The 23,121-nt window shown below is 40.9% G+C and overlaps 1 protein-coding gene and 1 long non-coding RNA gene across 2 annotated transcripts in view; both read left to right on the forward strand.

Moving 5' to 3' along the window:
- LOC143935665 (proton channel OTOP3-like) overlaps positions 1-23,121 on the forward strand; it is a 135,843-nt gene that overhangs the window by 56,357 nt on the left and 56,365 nt on the right. The window lies entirely within an intron of this gene.
- LOC143935666 (uncharacterized) lies at positions 5,828-10,483 on the forward strand. The gene is made up of 2 exons (XR_013263569.1): positions 5,828-6,797; positions 9,933-10,483. It is a non-coding gene; the product is annotated as an uncharacterized LOC143935666 (long non-coding RNA).

The raw sequence follows: 23,121 nt of genomic DNA on the forward strand, positions 1-23,121 counted from the left end.
TAGAATGATGATAATAATAAACATTCCAACACAACATAAATTAATTAGTTTATAATAATAATAATTATTATTATTATTCTTAATAAAAAAAATATTATATTTTCTTGTTTGTGTGTATTTTATTATTATTATTATAATTATTATTATTATTATTATTATTATTATTAATAATAATAATAATAATAATAATTTACTTAATATTATTTCAAGGTTAGCTGTTCATTATTATTTTTTATTATTACATTATTAATTTATTTTATTTATTTATGACGATTTTTAATTATTTCTGTATTTATTTTACATTTATTTATTCATATATTATTACTATTTTTTCCCATTGTTTTCATTTGAGCAGAAAATCGCGCAAAAAAAGTGCGACAACATGCAAATTGCACGCTTCCATTAATTTCTATGGGAATAAAAAAATGTGCAAAGTTACCCAATTTGAGCTATAAAAAAAGCTCCAGAACTTTTTGGAGCTTCAGACGTTTGGCTTCAGGGACATGGATTGGGATTTGGACCAACTCCATACAGAATAATCTTTTTTTTTTCTCCTCCAGCGTTTTAAAGCTTGAAGCTACAAAACGCTGAGGTGTGAATGGGGCCTTACTGTGGAATAGAAATATAACCCTGAATTTGGAAAGATGTAATTGAATTGGGGGGTGGGGGCATGTGAAGATCAGGTTGTGTAAAATGGTGAACAGCAGGCTATTGTGATTGGTATAAAGTAAATGCTGCATGCCATCTTTGCAGAAGTTGACCAGACTCATGCAGCTAGGGTTGCCACCTTTTCTTCAAGCCAAACCGAACACTTTAGCAGCCTGAGACACCTTTGGGTGCCCCAAGGAGAGTAGTGATGTGGTACGCATAGTGTGTGGTAACATACAGTGATTGTGGCCAAATTTGCTATTGCTGACATCATCACCCTGCATCCCAGTGATGCCAAACCTGCTCCCAGACAGCGGCCCGCAGCTCCCAGATGGCAACAGATTTGTGTGTGACTATATTGGTTACTTGGAAATCCACAGCCCTGCCTGAGTGTGTCTGGGTTTAAATCCGTCTGAAACCAAGACACATGATTCAAAGCCCGAACTGTCCAGGTGAATCTCGGACAGATGACAACTCTACATGCAGCACCAATATATTTATTAATTATTGCAGGGAGTAGCAATGGATACGTAGATAGTCACAAAAGTGTGCAGTGCATGCCATTTGCATAGTAAAATGGAAGATACCAATTTTATTTAATTGGGCAAACAATTAAAGGATGAGTTCACTTTTTTTTTTCTAAATTCCAGCACCCCTATGTACCAGTATAGCATTCATGTACTTATTATGCAAAAATATTGAAATATCAAAACTTTCCATAAATTCTACAGACACTTACCTTACTGTCCTCCGTTCATGTTTCCAAACGTATCTATTGCTTCTGTCTTACTTCCTTACAGACTGTAGGTCATGACTAGGGATAAGCTTCGAGTTCGAGTTGAACATAAGTTTGACTCAGACATCCCGTGTTTGCCCATTTGCCGGACATTGAATTATATGGGGTGTTTGCAGCAAATTTGAGTGCCCCATAATGCACTGCAAGCAGGCATGTACTGGCCATTGGGACTACAGGGAGTTTCCCGGTGGGCCGATGGCTCAGTGGGCCACTCTGATGTAAGGGAGTGCTGATGGGACACTCTGATGTAAGGGGGTGCTGATGGGACACTCTGATGTAAGGGGGCTGGTGATGGGACACTCTGATGTAAGGGGGCTGGTGATGGGACACTCTGATGTAAGGGGGCTGGTAATGGGACACTCTGATGTAAGGGGGCTGGTAATGGGACACTCTGATGTAAGGGGGTGCTGATGGGACACTCTGATGTAAGGGGGCTGGTGATGGGACACTCTGATGTAAGGGGGTGCTGATGGGACACTCTGATGTAAGGGGGCTGGTGATGGGACACTCTGATGTAAGGGGGCTGGTGATGGGACACTGTGATGTAAGGGGGCTGGTGATGGGACACTCTGACGTAAGGGGGTGCTGATGGGACACTCTGATGTAAGGGGGCTGGTGATGGGACATTCTGATGTAAGGGGTGCTGATGGGACACTCAAAATGTAAGTGGGCCGGTCTGGATGAAGTCCAGGGCCAAATTTCTGTCCCAGTCCAGCCCTGACTGCAAGACCGCAGTGCATTTGTTGTATGATGATTGGTCAAAGCTAGGGATGAGCCGACCACCCCCCGGTTCGGTTCGCACCAGAACTTGCGAACGGCCCCCGCGTTCGTTACGAACGTTAGAACCCCATTGAAGTCTATAGTCGAAATGGAAAGTGCTAATTTTAACGGCTAATATGCAAGATACTGTCCTAAAAAGGGTTTGGGGACCTGACTCCTGCCTCAGGGGACATGGGTCAATGCCTAAAATGTTTTTAATAATGGCCGTTTTGGCGGGAGCACTGATTTTAATGACGATTAAAGTGAAAAAAAAAAGTGAAATATTACTTTAACCACTTCCCACCCGGCCAATGCATATATACGGCCGGGTGGGAGCCGTCTACTCCTGATATGACGTTCAGGAACGTCATTCAGGAGTAGCGGGATCGCGCGCGCGTGCCCGCGCAGCGGCGCGATCCCGATGTGCTCGTGTCACCCGGACACGGCACATCTCAGATCGGCAGGAGGGCTCTGTGATTGTCCCTCCTGATCACATGACGGCCGTGTCCAATCACAGCCATCATGTGATGTAAACAAACAGCCGGTTTCTAGGCAATCGGCTCTCCTCTCCTCACACGGAAGTCACCGCTGAGGAGAGGAGAGCAGAACGCTGCAGCCGGCTGATGATCAGTGAGTATGGGCTGCTTTTTACAGCTTTTTACTCACTGATCATCAGTGTAGTGTAAACACACAACACACCACACAGTACAAACACAGTCCCCACATATGTCCCCAAAACACACATGTCCCCAAAACATACATGTCCCCAAATAATAAAAACACATGTCCCTAATAATAAAAACATGTCCCCCACATATGTCCCACTAAAATCACATGTCCCAATGATTACCTGCACACATATGTACGTGATCACCTGCACACATATGTACATGAATGATCATTTGCGTACATATGTCCGTGATCACACAAACCAATTATTATACACTTAACGGAATTTTTTTTACCAAAAACATGTAGCAGAATACATTTTGGCTTAAATTTATGACAAAATTTGATTTTATTGGATTTCTTTTCAAATAGAAAAAAGGAAATATTGTTTTTTTTCCAAATTTCCGCTTTTTTTGCGCTTATATCGCAAAAAAAAAAAAACGGAGTCGTGAATAAATAACACCAAAATAAAGCTCTATTTGTGCGAACAAAATGATAACAATTTCATTTGGGTACAGTGTAGCATGACCGCGCAATTGTCACTGAAAGCGCTAGAGCAATGAAAGCTGAAAATTGGGCTGGGAAGGAAGGGGGTGAAAGTGCCCTGTATTGTAGTGGTTAAATATGGTGCCTGGGGGGTGTCTGTAGTATGCCTGTGAAATGCCACGTGTTTCCCGTGTTTAGAACAGTCCCTGCACAAAATGACATTAAACGGAAATAACACCATTTAAAACTGCTTGCGGTTTTAATGTTATATCTGGTTCCTGCAATATGGTTGAAAATCATTCAGAAAAATGGCATGGGTAGCCCTCCCTGCCCATTACCAGCCTATTTGGGTCTTGTACGCATATTAAGGGGAACCCCGTACCCATATTAAAAAAAGGAAATGCGTGTGGCCCCCAGGCCCTATATACTCAGAACAGCAGTATACAGGCGGTGCAAACAAGACAGGGACTGTGTAGGTTTGTTGTGTTAAGTTGAATCTGTTTGTAATTTTCAACTGGTACATTTTTAACCACTTCAGCTCCGGACCAATAAACACCTTAAGGACCAGAGGTCTTTTTGCAATTTCGCACTGCGCTGCTTTAACTGGTAATTGCGCGGTCATGCAATATTGCACCCAAACGAAATTTGCGTTCTTTTCTTCCCACAAATAGAGCTTTCTTTTGATGGTATTTGATTGCCTCTGCGATTTTTTTTTTTTGCAATATAAATGGAAAAAGAGCGAAAATTTTGAAAAAAAAAGATATTTTCTTCTTTTTGTTATAAGAAAAATCGAATAAACTAAATTTTAGTCATACATTGAGGGCAAAATTTATTCAGCCACATGTCTTTAGTAAAAAAAATGTCAATAAGCGTATATTTTTTGGTTTGCGCAAAAGTTATAGCGTCTACAAACTAGAGTACATTTTCTGGAATTTACACAGCTTTTAATTTATGACTGCCTATCTCATTTCTTGAGGTGCTAAAATGGCAGGGCAGTACAAATCCCCCCCAAATGACCCCATTTTGGAAAGTAGACACCCCAAGGAAATTGCTGATGGGTATGTTGAGCCCATTGAATATTTATTTTTTTTGTCCTAAGGGATTGAATAATGACAAAAAAATAAATAAATGATATATTGCTCACACATGCCATGGTTATATGTGGAATTGCACCCCAAAATATATTCCGCTACTTCTCCCGAGTATGGGGATACCACATGTGTGGGACTTTTTGGGAGTCTAGTCGCGCACGGCACCCCGAAAACCAATCACCACCTTCAGGATTTCTAAGGGTGCAAATTTTTGATTTAACTCCTCACTACCTATCACAGTTTCGAAGGCCATAAAATGCCAAAATAGCACAAAACCCCCCAAAATGACCCCATTTTGAAAAGAAGACACCCCAAGCTATTTACTGAGAGGCATGTTGAGTCCATGGAATATTTTACATTTTGCCACAAGTTGCGGGAATATTACAAACTTTTTTTTTTTTGCACAAAGTTGTCACTAAATGATATATTGCTCACACATGCTTTGGGCATATGTGAAATGACACCCCAAAATACATTCTGCTGCTTCTCCTGAGTACGGGGATACCACATGTGTGGGACTTTTTGGGAGTCTAGTCGCGCACGGCACCCCGAAAACCAATCACCACCTTCAGGATTTCTAAGGGTGCAAATTTTTGATTTAACTCCTCACTACCTATCACAGTTTCGAAGGCCATAAAATGCCAAAATAGCACAAAACCCCCCCAAATGACCCCATTTTGGAAAGTAGACACCCCAAGCTATTTACTGAGAGGCATGTTGAGTCCATGGAATATTTTATATTTTGCCAAAAGTTGCGGGAATATTACAAACTTTTTTTTTTTTTGCACAAAGTTGTCACTAAATGATATATTGCTCACACATGCTATGGGCAGAAGTCAAATTACACCCCAAAATAAATTCTGCTGCTTCTCCCGAGTACGGGGATACCACATGTGGGGGACTTTTTGGGAGCCTAGCCACGTACAGGACCCCGAAAACCAAGCACTGCCTTCCGGATTTAAATATAAAATGCTACCAAAAAACCTGTTAGCGATGGCAGGGATCAGGCCTGACTCTGCGATCGCTGCAGTTATGTGTTTAGTGTTTTGTAAGTGACAGTGATCGATCGATACTGCACTTGGGTGGGCTGGGCAGAGGGGCAAAACGCAGGTGCTAGCAGGTATCTGGGCTGATCCCGCTAACAATGCGTTTTTTTTGGAACCCTAAACTGCTGGGGACGCTAGTATAGATCTGATCAGATCAGATATTGATCTGTTCAGATTCTATAGCACTACGGGAGGTGTATGCTTTGCGTGTGGGTGTTAGCGGTACTGGCACTAACCTAGCGCTGCCTGGGGCGACGCAGACCCTGACCCTATGTTATATTCTTAATATCTAAATTTTAATTGGCTTATTATACTTTATTCAGAATTATAATATTTCCATACTGTATGAAAGAGAACTTTGAGACAATAATTTCTATGTTATGACTTGCGATAATTGAAGAAGTAAATATTCAAAACCTGTCAGGATTTTGATGAATATTGTATATCTTGTATATGTAATAGAGCTTTTAAGGGCTATGTAAGTGATATTGTTTATGTAAACTTATCTAGTTCATTATATATATGTTTTTAGAAGGTCTTTCCTATGTAATAAGAGACGATATTTGTATTAGACAGAAATCCTCTCTCATATCCATTTCCTGCCAGTTCATTAGAAGCTAGAATTGCGTTTTAAGTGGTAACACATGTCAGCTCTGTTATAACAACCACTCTTAGCCCCCCCACCTTTGGGAAGGAGGGTCTGTCTTTTTGGCGCGAAATTAGAAGTCTGGTTAATATAATGGTAAACCTGGGAGGAAGATTGCCTGTTGTTTCCTGCTCTCGCCATGAGGCAGATGTACTCTTGAAAGACCAAACAGGCAAGCTAATACATTTTCTCTTACACAGCAGACAAAGAGTTATTCCACACATGCAATAACTTTATACAAATGATTATCATTGTACTATTTTTGTAAGCATCCTTTTGTATTTAAATGTGTACAAATAAATACACATTTTTTTGAATTACGCTGACTCAGATCTAATTAAGGAAATTCGTCGCACAAGATTGATTGATTTCAACATATACTTAAGACTTTGAAATATCGTTTATTATTTCATATATTTCATTGGCGAACTGCAGCCAGTTTAATCATAAGTCGGAAGTTTTTTTTTTCAACTTCCATCCTTTGATCAGAGGGGAAGGAATTGATGAACAGAGATTAAACTTCGCAAAGATTGAAAAAGAACCTAGAAGGAAAAATCGATCGATTGATTGTGAAAGACCGGAGAATTTCAGATATACAGAAGTCTTGACAGACGTGAATTTCGAGGACAGCGAAAAATTGACGAGTTTTATATTTGGTGAGTAGAAAATTAAATATGGAATTTGTAGATGTTTTAGCTGATGAAAGTACATTAGAATTTAAAGGTTTATCGAAACAGGTCTCTGATGCTGTTTTATGGAAATTAATGTATGATCAATGCTTTCAGGCAAATGCTGACATTGAGAAGGATAGATTCTCATTAGTTAAAACAAAGAAAAAAAGTACGTAATATAATGAAACTTGTTAAAAGTTATAATACTATGGTGTTTGATATGCCAGGAAAACAAAGTCAAAGTGTAACTGAAAATGTATTTTTTGAACCTAGATGTTCAAGTTGTGAGACTTTTTGTACATATATTGAACATTTAGAGAATGAAATAGAAATTGCAGCAAAGCAGGAGAAGAAATATACTGAACAATTATTGACTGAAAAAATTTAATTGGAACATAGAATTGATGCATTATTGCAATCTCTGAAAGAAAATGAAAATCAAATAGGTTTTTTGGAAAGCTGTGTGCATGGGAATGTTTTAAATTTGATTAAGACTCAATTATTGCAAGCTGAGATTCCTGCACATGCTCAGTGCTCAAAATTGGAGGATGGTGAACATGTGACAAAGGCAGACGTGAACGTCATATCCTGTAATGAGTCAAATGTTAATATTTCCTCAGACAATGAGAGTGGGAAGTCAGTTGACTTAAATAATACTGATAGTAAGCAGAAATGTAGATTTTCATCGCCATATGCTCAGAGGAAAGTCTATAAAAAGTTGAATAATAATAATACACAAAAGAGGTTGTATTATCCGAAAATTTTGCCCAGGCGTCAAGAGGTTTATTCTGTACGTTGGCACAGTAATCTGAGGTATAGAGGTCATAATAAGCAAATTCATTTTTCTCCTAAGACCCAAAGACAAAGATTGCAAACTGAAAATAGTCCATTAAGACAGGAAAGGTTTAATTATGTAGCATATAACACTCTGAAAACAGTCAGCAGTCCTTAAATTAACTGCAGATATGGTAAGAATTTTCTGGTTGACGTTTAATGGCTATGAATAAGGATTGATATGAGTTTAAAAAGATTTGGTTTTGACGTTTGGAATATTTTTGAGGACTTTGATATAATTTTAATATTTTCAAGGATAATCTATTGGATTATTATTTTTTATCAATGTGTCATTGTCATGAGTATTAAGTTTTTTTTTTTGTTTTGTTCAAGCTGAACATTGAAAGGTTTGTATTCAGTCAGCATGGTACTCAATTAGCAATTGAATGAATAGACAACAAAGAGAGACAGAGAAATTGATAAGTTTTTATTTGTTGATGAAAACTGCATTGAGTATTGACAAGGAAGAGAAGAAAGGTTCACTAGTGATTTATAGTGATAGTTCATATGTTGGTTACATATTTGGAAATGTAGAGGTTTTGTGGATTCATCCAATAAGACTCTTGTGCAGAAAGAGACATTAGAAGTAGTTTTTGATCTTGCAGAGAGTAATCCTCTTGCATATGCTATTGTAAAAATTCCAACACATAAAAAGATGATAGTGAGTTATCTGTAGGTAACAGAACAGCAGATTCTTTGGTAAAGGAAACAGCTTTGCATGGGAAGTTAGTAAATTCAACCTGAAATGGTATCAATTAAGGTTGTGAAGAAAATGGACACAAATATTCCTTTTATTTCAGAGGAAAAAAAGGTCATCGCTTTTTTTAGTCCTCATAGGTTGCCACAAAGTTATTATTTGGGTCATTAGACCATAAGTTTGTGTCATGACGAAAAAGGATTATTGTGTATTTATAGTTCACAGCACCTACAGGTGGGATTCACTAATGATGATGCTTTAATTATTGTTTAGAGGTTGAATAATCATGTTTTTCTAGTTTGGGATATATCAGCAAACTTCAGTTGTGACAGAGGATGTGTAATATCAGGGAATAGAACAGAGATTTCATGTACGATAACATTCACAGTTTGTAGGTATTATTGTGAGGATGTATCGGATAATTAAATCTAGGATTGATAAATGTTGTTGGACAAAGGAAATATTTGGGTTGATGTTGTTCCAGTTATTTTTAATGGATGTAAGAAGCACAATTTCTGATGCTACAAAGTATTCTCCTTTTGAGTCTAATGGAGAAAGGAAAATGGCGTTTGTATTGCCTCGTGGAGTCAAAATTGGTTGAAGAAGAGATACAAAATGGTTTCTCTAAAAATTTTCAGTTGAGAAATTAAAATGGAGTTTGTGTAGCCTCGTGGAGTCATAATTGGTTGAAGAAGGTATACAAAATGGTTCCTCCTCATATTTCTAAGTTTGAAAAAGAAAATTAATTCATGATAAAAAGAGTCTTTGTTCTAGTTAAAAATAAGTTTTTATATTACAATGTTTCTTGATTAAGAGATTAAGAAATAATTTGTATATATATATTGATAAGGTAAAAAGGTTTGTGTATGTTTAAAATGGTTTTATACAAAGGGTTATTCATAGCAACCCTTAGGAATTTAGAATGAGACACCCATTGTTTTAGAAAGGTGGGAGGGAAAATACTCATTCTGTAGAACTGTCATGCTCAGAAAAACCTTTAGAAGTAAAAAAGGTGGGGGTTTGGTTTTTTTGTTTTAGGAGTAGACACAGACAATAATGGAGTACACACATTCCAGTGGAAGTTTCATTCCAGTACACATAAGACATATATTTATATATCATGAAGGATTGTTATTAAATCCACGCACATATCGGATTTAATCTTCATTGTAAGAATAATCTATTTTTTTTGATATTTTACAATTGATATTGTTTTTTGTAACATTTTGTTATTTTGTTGTTAAACCAAAAATTATCTTTTGTATAAGATAAGCGGTCTATTAAGTAGACCAGGAACAGAAAGGTTTATTTAAGATAAAATTAGATATTGTTGACACAAGTCTAAGACAGAAAAGATAAAAGACGATTAAAGAATTGTTACATGTGAGGCTACACCCAGAGATGGTGACACGTCACAGAGTTTCAGGAGTTGAAACATGGAAAAGTAATTGGGAAAGTCCATGGACATTTTGGAATGTTCAAGGGGTACAAATACTTTCTCAGTTCAGTGAAACAAGTATGTAGAAAGAAAAATGTGGGTATAACAAATTTTATATTCCAAGATAATGATGCTGCCTTTATTTTTTCAGGAATTAAAAATAAAAATCGAACCTGAAGAAAGTGCGTATTCCAAAAGAAAAAAGATGTCAGCACAACAAATGAAAAGTTTTAAAGAGAGAAAGTGTATCATCACTACAGGATGCATCTTTTCCCTAGTGACAATTTTATTTGTGATAAGATATATCAAGAACTGCTCAAGTTATATAAAGACTAACAGGAATGAAGAATTACACAACAAAGATCTTATGTTATTCAGAAATAAGAGAGATGTAGACATTGATATCAATGCAGATGAACTGAAAAATAAGAACATTGATATCATTACAAAGGACAAAAATGATAGAGTTATTGATATTAGTGCATATGATAAAAATCATAATTTTAGAGATGTTGATATTAATACAGCAGAAGATTTGTATGGATTTTTATGTATTGGAGATGGATATCTTTGTTGTTTACAATTGTATTTCATTCACAGCAATGATATTGACATCAAAGTTAAAATAGAATCCAAAACAAAGTTTGTTAAAATGCAGGGATCTTATAGACTAAATAACAAAACCGGAACTTTTGAGTGTAACATATTGTTGAGGAGTTTCTGGTCTATATTTTTAAAGGGTAATGAGTCAACAATTTGGTCTGGAGATGTTACTAATATTATGACAAGATCTGGGAAAATACTTTATTCCTTTGATAAATTTTATTATCTTTTTCAAAGTTTTGTAAAGATATTAAATCCAAAATATTTAGACATCATTGGAGATGAAAAAGGAGACGTTGTAAGAACATGGGATTTTAAAGTTATAAGAAAATTTACTGAAATAAGGGTCAAAATCGATATCTTTATAGTTGATAAGATTGTTCCAGAAATTAATATTTTCCCACAATCTTTGAAAATTATGGAAGATAAAGATAATTTGCATTTGATATGTGATACAAAAATATCTTTACCTCAAAATTCATTGTTGACTTGGAAAAGGAATGATGAGTTTTTGGGTAGTTTTCTTTATAGTTCTACTATCATAATTCATAAAGGAATTTTTGGTAGTGTGAATTGGATCAATGATACATTTGTTTATCAACAAATGAGAGTATCTTTGAATGATACTGGCATATATGAATGTTGCATATCAATAGAAAATTATCCGGTGAAATGTGCAAAGGCAAGTGTTATTGTTATGTCTCCAAGGAAAACTCCATGTGTCAATAAGAAAAGTTTCTCTGCAAGCCCTTTTCAGATTAACCATTTCCAATCCAGAACTCTTTTGAGAGAGGGAAAGTTTGTCATTGTTTTGTGGAACTTTAATGTTTCAAAATGGAAAATTTCTACAAGGTTTCCACAATGTCAAGGACATCTGGTTAATATGGAATTGGGTATTGAGAGATGGTTTGGATTTAATAATAGAAATTATAACAGAAATAAGCGTGGTATTGTTGAAGGTATTTTAGGAGGGATTGGCACAATCGGGAGTATAACTAATAGTATGGATATTAATACTTTAAAGTCTGATCTAGAAATCGCTGGTTTAGTGGGAAGTAACGGTATTAAAATACAAAGACATTTAAATCAGATTTTAGAAAATATGGTAATTAAAACTGCTAATATAATGGGTCCATCTATTTTACATCTTCAATATATTACTCTTGATTTGATGAGAAGTGAACAACATTCTCATATAGCCAGAGCATGTTTAGAGATTCAAACGGAATATTCCACTAATTTTAAAATAATTGTGCAAGCATTTCAGAGTGGAATAACTCCTCTTGGCATTTTACAGTATTTGCCCAAAGAATATTTATATGCGATAAATCATACAGATTTATGGGTAAATAAATGGATAGGATGCAAGCAGGACATATGTTATAGTTCTTCTATGATTCCAATAGCCGGAAAAGAACAAATTTTGGTTCCAATCACTGTTTTGGGATTACCTGTTAGTAATACACAATTATTATACTATAAATTACAGTATACAGATTTTGTATTTAACAATGAAAATTCTGAATTAGAACAATTAGATTTGTCATCATGTTTACAATTCCAGTCTAAAATTATATGTTTACCTAATCAAGATAAAAGCATATTTCATTCTTGTTATCATAATCATACATTATGTTCAGCAAGAATTGAAAATAAAATTTATTCTGAATTAATTACTCGTGTAGATAAAAAGAAGGTTTGTTTTCAGATTATGTCAGATACAGAAAGGGTTAAAACTTTTTTCTCTTCTTGTACAAATACAGAAAACCTAAATCAAGGGTTGTATTGTATAGAAGGAGATATTGTTGCAATAAGTATTAATGGATTGAGAACAAATTTAACAAATATGTTTATGAAAAATATTAGCGCTCTTCCTACACAGTATAATATTTCTCAAATAGATGAATTTCCATGGGAAAAATGGGCAAATATAATTCAAAAGGATCAAGGTGTATTAATAGCTTTGGCTAAGGAATTGCAGAATGCAGAAGTATTGTTTAAACATGAACAAGGTAATTTGCAAGAAATATCACATCAATGGTCAGAATTTTCAGGAAGTAATTGGTGGAAAAGATTTAGTAATAGTGTATCCATGTGGGGAAAAACTTCGATAACTTCAGCAGCAGGAAATATTTTATCACATCCTATTGTAATTATTTTTATTATTATCATGTTATTCCTTATATTCCAGTTATGTTTAATGTTTAGAATGAAAAAATTATATTATCGAATTAGAAGTGATATTAAGAAAGGAGATGATTTGTTACAAAGTAAATTGAAGAGGAAAATGGGTTTTGAAGGTATGAATTCAGCTTTGCATGACAAAACATTTGGAGTTATTGAATCAAAGTTTGTTTGAATGTGACATGAATGGTGATGAATGAATTTTAATCTGAAAAATATGATTAGTATTCATATTTCAGAGGGGAATGTTATATTCTTAATATCTAAATTTTAATTGGCTTATTATACTTTATTCAGAATTATAATATTTCCATACTGTATGAAAGAGAACTTTGAGACAATAATTTCTATGTTATGACTTGCGATAATTGAAGAAGTAAATATTCAAAACCTGTCAGGATTTTGATGAATATTGTATATCTTGTATATGTAATAGAGCTTTTAAGGGCTATGTAAGTGATATTGTTTATGTAAACTTATCTAGTTCATTATATATATGTTTTTAGAAGGTCTTTCCTATGTAATAAGAGACGATATTTGTATTAGACAGAAATCTTCTCTCATATCCATTTCCTGCCAGTTCATTAGAAGCTAGAATTGCGTTTTAAGTGGTAACACATGTCAGCTCTGTTATAACAACCACTCTTAACCCCCCCACCTTTGGGAAGGAGGGTCTGTCTTTTTGGCGCGAAATTAGAAGTCTGGTTAATATAATGGTAAACCTGGGAGGAAGATTGCCTGTTGTTTCCTGCTCTCGCCATGAGGCAGATGTACTCTTGAAAGACCAAACAGGCAAGCTAATACATTTTCTCTTACACAGCAGACAAAGAGTTATTCCACACATGCAATAACTTTATACAAATGATTATCATTGTACTATTTTTGTAAGCATCCTTTTGTATTTAAATGTGTACAAATAAATACACATTTTTTTGAATTACGCTGACTCAGATCTAATTAAGGAAATTCGTCGCACAAGATTGATTGATTTCAACATATACTTAAGACTTTGAAATATCGTTTATTATTTCATATATTTCACCCTAAAACCTAATTGATATCACCCGCCGGGTGATCAGGGGGTTAAACCTTTATTGGGTAATAAATGGTGGGTGCCCTGATGCTATAAAAAACAAACTAACCAGAGTCACCTGTAACACTTATACGGTGATCAGTGGTGAAAGGGTTAACTAGGGGCAATCAGGGGGTTCAAATTTTTATTAGGTAGTATATGGGGGTCCCTGGCGCTATATAAAAACCTGACGGGGAACCTAAATAACTAACTGGCTAACCAGCGTCACCAGTGACACTTATACTGTGATCGCTGGTGAAAGGGGGTGAAAGGGTTAACTAGCAGCAATCAGGGGGTTAAAACCATTATTGGGTAGTATATCGGGGTACCTAGCGCTATAAAAACCTGGCGGTGAACCTAAAAAAATAACTAGCTACCTAGCGACTGTAGCGACACTAATGCAGCGATCAGAAAAACGATTGCTTAGTGACACTGGCAAAAGGGGTGAAAGGGTTAACTAGCGGAAATCAGGGGGTTAAAACCATTATTGGGTAGTATATCGGGGTACCTAGCGATATAAAAACCTGGCGGTGAACCTAAAAAAATAACTAGCTACCTAGCGACACTAGCGACACTGATGCAGCGATCAGAAAAATGATCGCTTAGTGACACTGGCAAAAGGGGGTGAAAGGGTTAACTAGCGGCAATCAGGGGGTTAAAACCATTATTGGGTAGTATATCGGGGTACCTAGCGCTATAAAAACCTGGCGGTGAACCTAAAAAAATAACTAGCTACCTAGCGACTGTAGCGACACTAATGCAGCGATCAGAAAAACGATCGCTTAGTGACACTGGCAAAAGGGGGTGAAAGGGTTAACTAGCGGCAATCAGGGGGTTAAAACCATTATTGGGTAGTATATCGGGGGAACCTAGCGATATAAAAACCTGGCGGTGAACCTAAAAAAATAACTAGCTACCTAGCGACACATGCAGCGATCAGAAAAATGATCGCTTAGTGACACTGGCAAAAGGGGGTGAAAGGGTTAACTCTAGGGGCAATCAGGGGGTTAAATCTTTATTGGGGGGTGATAGGGGGCTACCCTGGACCTAACACTAACTGTCCTGACAGTTTTTACTGTCACAACTGACACTGAATGCATTGATCAGTAAAGAAATTATCAATGCAATCAGTGACACTGTGACTGGGGGGGGAGGGGGGGCGGGGGGGGGATCGGGGGGGGTTTGTGTGCCTGTGTGTACCTACATGTCAGTGTAGTGTTCGTGCAGACTTACTTTTACTCTTCTCCTCGTAGTCCGGTCAAAAAGACCGCCCCGAGGAGAATGACATCACTTCCTCCTTCCTGTGTAAACAATACACAGGGGAGGAAGCTTCTCATTGGCCAGGAGCGATCCAGAGGGGGTGGCCGAAAACCAACGGCCATCCTCTCATCACGGAGCGCTCCTGGAGCGAACCGGACCGTCGTATCCAACGGGAGGGGGTCCGATCGGACCCCCCACCCGCTGGAAGGCAGGCACGTACATTTACGTGATTGTGCCTGCCTGTGCCATTGTGTTGACGTACATTGGCAATACGGCGGTCCTTAAGTGGTTAAAGTGTAGCTCCAGTCAAAAAAACGATTTTTAAGCTTTTTGGAAAACATAGGGAAGGGTTATCACCCCTGTATAATTTGTTTTGCCATCCGTCTTTTTTCATCTCACTTGCTGCTGTCTCCTTCCGTTTGCAAGTAGGAGATGTTTGTAAGTTGGATGTTTGAAAGTAGGGGCCTGCCCTATATTATAGCGGTATGTACTGGGTACAGAGCACGCAGACAGCACGCACTATCTCCTAACACTACTGACTGCAAGCTCTATTATTAACCACTTGACCACTGGGCACTTAAACACCCTTAATAACCAGACCAATTTTCAGCTTTTGGTGCTCTCACATTTTGAATGACAATTACTCAGTCATGCAACACTGGACCTATATGAAATGTTTGTCCTTTTTTTCACACAAATAGAGCTTTCTTTTGGTGGTATTTAATCACCTCTCAGTTTTTTTATTTTTTGTGCTATAAAAGAAAAAAGACCGGAAATTCTGCGAAAAAATGAATTTTTCTTTGTTTCTGTTATAAAATTTAGCAGATTAGTAATTTTTTCTTCATAAATTTTTTTTTACTGGTTACATGTTTTGAGTTGCAGAGGAGGTCTAGGACTAGAATTATTGCTCTCGCTCTAACGTTCTCGGCAATACCTCACATGTGTGGTTTGAACACCGTTTTCATATGTGGGCGGGGCTTACGCATGCGTTCGCTTCTGCATGCGAGCACATGGGGACATGGGCGCTTTAATTTTATTTTATTTTTTTTATTGTTCATTTTACTTTATTTATTTTAGTTTGACATTTTTTTCCCCAAAAATATATTTTTGATCACTTTTATTCCTATTACAAGGAATGTAAACATCCCTTGTAATAGGAATATGGGGTGACAGGTCCTCTTTACAGTGAAATCTGGGGGTCAATATGACCCCACATCTCACCTCTAGGCTGGGAAGCCTGAAATAAAAAATAAAAAAAAGATTCTGGCTTTGATCGTACTGGCGAGTTGGTAGAAGCACCGGAGGGCGGTGAGGGGTGGGGGGCGTCTATGGCTGGGTATTTCAGGGTATCACCGAGTATGGCTGGGTATCTCCGAGTATGGCTGGGTATGGCAATTTATGGCAGGGTATTGCAGAGTATTGGCGGGGTATTGGTGGGGTACTACAGAGTAATAGCAGGGTACTGCAGAGTATTGGGGAGTACTTCAGAGTAATGGCAGGGTACTGCAGAGTAAAGGCAGGGTACTGCAGAGTAATGGGGGGTACTGCAGAGTAATGGCAGGGTACTGCAGAGTATGCACTGGTATTGCAGAGTATTGGCGGGGTATTGGCGGGGTACTACAGAGTAATAGCAGGGTACTGCAGAGTATTGGGGAGTACTACAGAGTAATGGCAGGGTACTGCAGAGTAAAGGCAGGGTACTGCAGAGTAATGGCAGGGTACTGCACTGCAGAGTAATGGCGGGGTACTGCAGAGTAATGGGGGGTACTGCAGAGTAATGGCAGGGTACTGCAGAGTAATGGGGGTTACTGCAGAGTAATGGGGGGTACTGCAGAGTAAAGGCAGGGTACTGCAGAGTAATGGGGGGTACTGCAGAGTAATGGCAGGGTACTGCAGAGTATGCACTGGTATTGCAGAGTATTGGCAGGGAATTGAGGGGTTAAATTCGGTGAGCAGCTATGTGGGCACTGCAGATGCAGCCCACATCGCTGCTGACACCGATCTCTTTCCCCTCCGCTGTACCGATCGGTACAGAGAGGGGAGGGAGGAACCGGCGTCATAACATGACGCCGGTTTGTTTACAAGTGATCACTCCGTCATTTGACGGAGCGATCACGTGGTAAACGGCTGCGACGAGCGGCCGTTTACCGTGATCCGTGATGCGCCGGGTCCTGTGGACCCGGCGGTCACGGATGCTCTCGAGTGCGCACCCCAGGGGGCGCGCGAGAGCAGAATTCTTGGAGGCCGTTAATTAACGGCCTCTCAGAGTTAAACAACCGCCCTGAAGCCGTTAATCGGCAATGGGCGGTTGTTAAGTGGTTAAAGATAGATCACTAGCTAGCTATATAGGTGAGGTGAATATAGTGTAGTGGTGTATACTGCGGTCAGGGCACAGACAATAACCACTACACAAGAGCAAGATAGGAAATCAGCCAAAAACGATTGGTGTGTAACTGTGTTGAAGGTACACAGAACACCCACTGCTTCAGATTCCAACACACTACACGAGGCCGCCTCAAAGGCGGCCTTATATAGTGTGGGGCGTGCACTACACAGCCTGAGCTATGATTGGCCACAGGCAGGATGCCTGTGGCCAATCATGGCTCTCCTTGCTGCTGGCGCTGCGATTGGCCAAGCATGCGGGTTCACAGTGCATGCTTGGCCAATCATGAGCCAGCAATGCACTGCGCCATCGCAGTGCATTGTGGTCCGCGCACGCCATACGAATTTTGACGGGAACGGACCAAGAGTTCGGATTTCGCCGAACGCCCGAACAGCCAATGTTCGAGTCGAACGTACGTTCGACTCGAACACGAAGCTCATCCCTAGTCAAAGCATATACCTGACCTGCATGCTTTGGCCAAACACAGCATGCTCCTTAGCAAGAGCCATAATTGGCCAAAGGCAGGATGCCTTTGGCCAATCATGGCCCAGGGGGACTAAGTCCACATATATATATACATATATATATATATATATATATATATATATATATATATATACTCTACACTGAAGATATAGGCTACACTGAATGCAAACTCTATATTCAGTCAGTACTGGCAGTGTATTTGATATATATATATTAGTGATATCCAGTTCATGAACAAATCGTTCTTTTGAATTCTTTTCAGTGTACTGGATAAATCGATTGATCTGAGTGAACTGATCCGTTTGAATACAGTTCACTATGAACTCAGTAGCATAGCAGATCAGGCATGGTAATATGATCGTAGAGTGGGAGAGCTGGGCCCCTCCCTGGAGCCAATCAGCTGGCTCACAGCACACTGACACTCAGGGACTGGATACAAACTGAGGACAGTTCTGAGTCAGGAGTACACAGTACACCAAGCTAAGGAATCATATGAGTTACTGACGGCAACCCCCGGCATTGGTGCCACAAGCAGCACTGGAAGCGTCTTTGACCAGCACTCAACTCCCTCCCCATCAGCAGAGCAGTGCAGGGAAGTGTCAGTGAGACACTAATGCATTCCAATCTCAGAATTTCCCACACTGCACCTGCACTGGGGGGGGGGGGGGGTCACTGCTTTCAGAAAATGCCCCTGACCTGAGCTCATCATTGTGCATTCATTCCAGATGCTTGTATGTGACATCCTGTACATCCCATACATCACATCCATCCAATACATCCCATACATTACATACATCCCATCCCATACACCCCATACATCCCATCCATTCCATATACCCCATACATCCCATCAGATAAACCCCATCCATCCCATCCATTCATCACATACATTACATTCATCAGATACATTACATACATTACATTCATCACATACCTCACATTCATCACATACATCACATACAAGCACGTGGGCTGGATGCGAGAGCTGGATCAGCATGACTAGGGTAGCCAGATAACTTACTTCCCCACCAATACATGTAAATTTTAACTGTTAAACTTAAAATAAATACTCGGACACCTGCTTGGATGAAAATGGCCTCAACGGCCTTTATTTAAATAACAATAAAAATTAAACTTTATTTTAAATATTTAACCATACAAAAACTTGTAACAACTTCCAGTTACCCAAAAGACCCTAAGTGCTTTTTTGGCTGGTCCCTGACGACCCCTTATTATTTTGAGCCTGTGATCCCCACTTTGTCAGCATCTGTCCCCAGCCGCCAAACTTGCCTCGAGGACTCACTAACTGACCACAGACCCCCAACATATGTTAGCCATTAATCTGGACTGACACCAGCCCAAACACAATGACTCCATCTCTGGCATGGGTCCCAACCTTTTTCAATTGACCCATGCATTTCTACATATATCTTTTCCTATATATATATAGCAGTCGCCAAGGACCCCACGCCACCCCCAAAACGATAACCCTTCCAAACCCAAACCACCATCCATTATTAGGGAGGGCGGGCGGGAACGTCTCTCCTCGCTTGCTGACCCCAACTGCTGACCTGCCCCACCCTGGCACATGGACAGAGGACCCACACTCCTCCCCCTTGTGACCGTCCACCAATGGGGTAAGTACGCCTGCCTCTTAACCACCCCCACGCTGCTTTTCCTTTGCCCAGTAATTTCCTTGCACCCTGTCATGTATGTCCTGCGCTTCCTTTTCAATATAGCTCCGTACATGTCTGGATGTGTGTGCCAGGACAGGTAGATGTGTCTCATCTCTGATTCCTTTCACCACTCTGCATATCACACCTATCATAGATGAGAAGAGGGTACAGAAATGGGCAGATGTGCAGGAGGTACAGTGGTGGAAGAGATGAGAAGGGGGTTCAGCAGTGGGACAGAAGAGCAGGGGGGTACAGTGGTGGGACAGATGAGCAGAAGGTTACAGCGGTGGAGCAGAGGAGCATGGGGTTACAGAGGTGGGGCATATGTGCAGAGGGGTGCAGAGAAGAAAGGAGGTAGATCGGTGGAACACATGAGCAGGGGGTTACAGTGGTTGGGCAGAAGAGCAGGGGAAACACAAATGGGACAGATGTGCAGGAGGTATAGTCATGGGGCAGATGAGAAAGGAGGTTACAGTGGTGGGGCAGATGAGCAGATAAGTTCAGTGTGAGGACAGATGAGAAGATGGTCCAGCGGTAAGACAGAAGAGCATGGGGGTAGGGCAGTGGAGCAGATGTGCAGAGAGGTATAGTGGTGGGGCAGATGAGAAAGGGGGAACGTTGCTGGAACAGATGAGAAAGGGGGAACATTGCTGGGGCAAATGAGCAGAGGGTTACAGTCGTAGGACAGAAGAGCAGAGTGGTACAGTGGTGGGGCAGATGTGTAGGGTAGTATAGTGGTGGGGCAGATTTGCAGGGTAGTACACTGGTGGGGCAGATGTGCGGGGTAGTACAGTGGTGGAGCAGATGTGCGGGATAGTACAGTGGTGGAGCAGATGTGCAGGGTAGTACACTGGTGGGGCAGATGTGTAAGGTAGTACAGTGGTGGGGCAGATTTGCAGGGTAGTACAGTGGTGGGGCAGATGTGCAGGGGGTTACAGTGGTTGGGCAGATGTGCAGGGGTATACAGTGTTGGGGCAGATGTGCCGGGGGCTACAGTGGTGGGGCAGATGTGCCGGGGGCTACAGTGGTGGGGCAGATGTGCTGGGGGCTACAGTGATGGGGCAGATGTGCAGGATAGTACAGTGGTGGGCACAGGGCCGGATTAACATAGGGGCTTGTGGAGCTGCAGCTCCAGGCCCCTCCCTCAATATAGGCCCATGCCAGTAGCTTATCAGTATCTGTAGCCTTCTGGAAGGAGGAGGAGCCCTCTGTGCACTGCACACATGGAGGAGACAAGTGTAGTCACTGCAGCCAAGTCTTGTCTCTGCAGATGTGTAACTCCTATCACAGGATCTGTTCCACTCACACAGATCCTCTGTGTCTGGGAGCTGTCTGGGGGAGGGGCGCTGATGTTGTCCTATGCAGCAGGAGCCCGGGAGGAAGGACATATCCGATGCTGTTGACATGAGGTTAGTAAATTTGTTAGGGAGGTGTTGTGTAATTATTGCGCTAGGGGACACACTGCTGCTTCCCCCCATGTAATGTGCTCTCTTGTGCCCAGTGCCCCCCATGTAATGTGCCCAGTGCCCCCCATGTAATGTGCTCTCTTGTGCCCTGTGCCCCCATGCAATGTGCTCACTTGTGCCCAGTGCCCTCCATGTAATGTGCTCTCTTGTACCCAGTGCCCCCCATGGAATGTGCTCTCTTGTACCCAGTGCCCCACATGTAATGTGCTCTCTTGTACCCAGTGCCCCCCATATAATGTGCTCTTGTGCCCAGTGACCCCATGTAATGTGCTCTTGTGCCCAGTGCCCACCATGTAATGTGCTCTTGTGCCCAGTGAACCCATGTAATGTGCTCTTGTGCCCAGTGCCCACCATGTCATGTGCTCTCTTGTGCCCAGTGCCCACCATGTCATGTGCTGTGCATTGCAGTGCCCACCATGTCATGTGCAATGCAGTGCCCACTATGTAATGTGCAATGCCCACTATGTCGTGCAGTGCCCACCATGTCATGTCCTGTGCCCACCATGTCATGTCATGTGCATTGCAATGCCCCCATGTAAAGTGCTGTGTCCAGTATGTCATTTGCTGTGCATTGCAGTGCTCACTATGTAACGTGCAGTGCCCACCATGTCATGTGCTGTACATTGCATTGCTCTTCATGTGATGTGCAGTGCCCACTATGTCATGCTGTGCCTTGCATTACCCACCATGTAATGTGCAGTGCCCACAATGTCATGTGCTGTTACCACCATGTAATGTGCAGTGCCCACCATGTAATGTGCAGGGCTGACCATGTCATGTCATGTGCCATGCAGTGCCCACCATGTCATATACTGTGCCATGCAGTGCCTGCCATGTAATGTGCAGTGCCCACCATGTCATGTTATGTGCCTCCCAGTGCCCACCATGTCATGTGCAATGCCCACCATGTCATGTGCTGTGCCATGCAGTGATCCCACCATGTAATGTGCAGTGCCCAATATGTAATGTGCTGTTCCATGCAGTGCCCACCACATCATGTGCAGTTCCCACCATGCCATGTGCTGTGCTCAGCATGTAATGTGTTGTGCCCACTGTGTAATGTGCTGTGCTGTTCAGCAGTGCCCACCATTTAATATGCCGTTCCTAATATGTAATGTGCAGTTGCATTGCCCACCATGAAATGTGCTATGCCATGCAGTGCCCACCATGTAATGTGTTGTACCCACCATGTAATGGGCTGTGCCAGGCAGTGCCCACCATGTAATGTGATGTGTCATACAGTGCCCACCATTTAAATTGCTGTGCAGTGCCCACCATGTCATGTGCTGCGCCATGCAGTGCCTACCATGTAATGTGCTGTGCCCACCATGTAATGTGTTGTACATTGTCCAACATGGCATGTGTCCTGCAGTACCCACAATGGAATGTGGGGGCTCACCATATAATGTGTGGTGTCCACTATTTAATGTGCTGTGCTCACAATGTAATTGCCTGTGCTGTGTCGTGCAGTACCCACCAATGTGCCCAATGGAATGTGGTGTGCAGGGCTCACTATGTCATGTGCGGTGTCCACCATTTAATGTGCTGTGCTCAAAATGTAATGTGCTGTGCTGTGTTGTACAGTGCCCACCATCTCATGTGGTGTCATTCAGTGCCCACCTTGTTTTGTGCTGTGCAGTGCCCACTATGCCATGTGCAGTACCCAACATATAATATGCTGTGCCCACCATATAATGTGCTGTGCAGTGCTCACTATGTAATGTGCTCAGCTGTGCCCGCCATGTCATGTGCTGTGCCCACCATATAAGGTCCTGTGCTCACCTTGTGCATGTGCTGTGTTGTGTCCACCATGGAATGTGCTGTGTTGTGCAGTAGCAACCATGTCATGTGCTGTGCCAACCATGTAATGTGCTGTGCCCACTATGTAATTAGCTGTGCTTTGCCCACCATTAAATGTACTGTATCCATGTATCCACCATGTAATGTGTTGTGCCAACCATGTAATGTACTGGGCTATCTCCCCCCCCTGTAATGTACTATGCTGTGCCCCCCCCCCCCCCACAGACTCTCACCCCCCTCTTTCTCTCTTTTACCCACTCACCTCTCTATCTCTCATCCCCTCTCTTTTACCCTGTTCTCTCTCACCACCTTCATCCCCCATTCTCTTTCTTGCCCCCTTCAACCCCCTCTTTCCCACCACCCTCTCTCTATTCCCCTTTTTCTTTCCCCCTCTCTCTTGTCCCCTCTCA

Source organism: Lithobates pipiens, unplaced genomic scaffold (assembly GCF_037356315.1).
Source record: "Lithobates pipiens isolate NorthernLeopardFrog02 unplaced genomic scaffold, aLitPip1_a1.2 Scaffold_28, whole genome shotgun sequence".
NCBI lineage: Eukaryota > Metazoa > Chordata > Amphibia > Anura > Ranidae > Lithobates > Lithobates pipiens.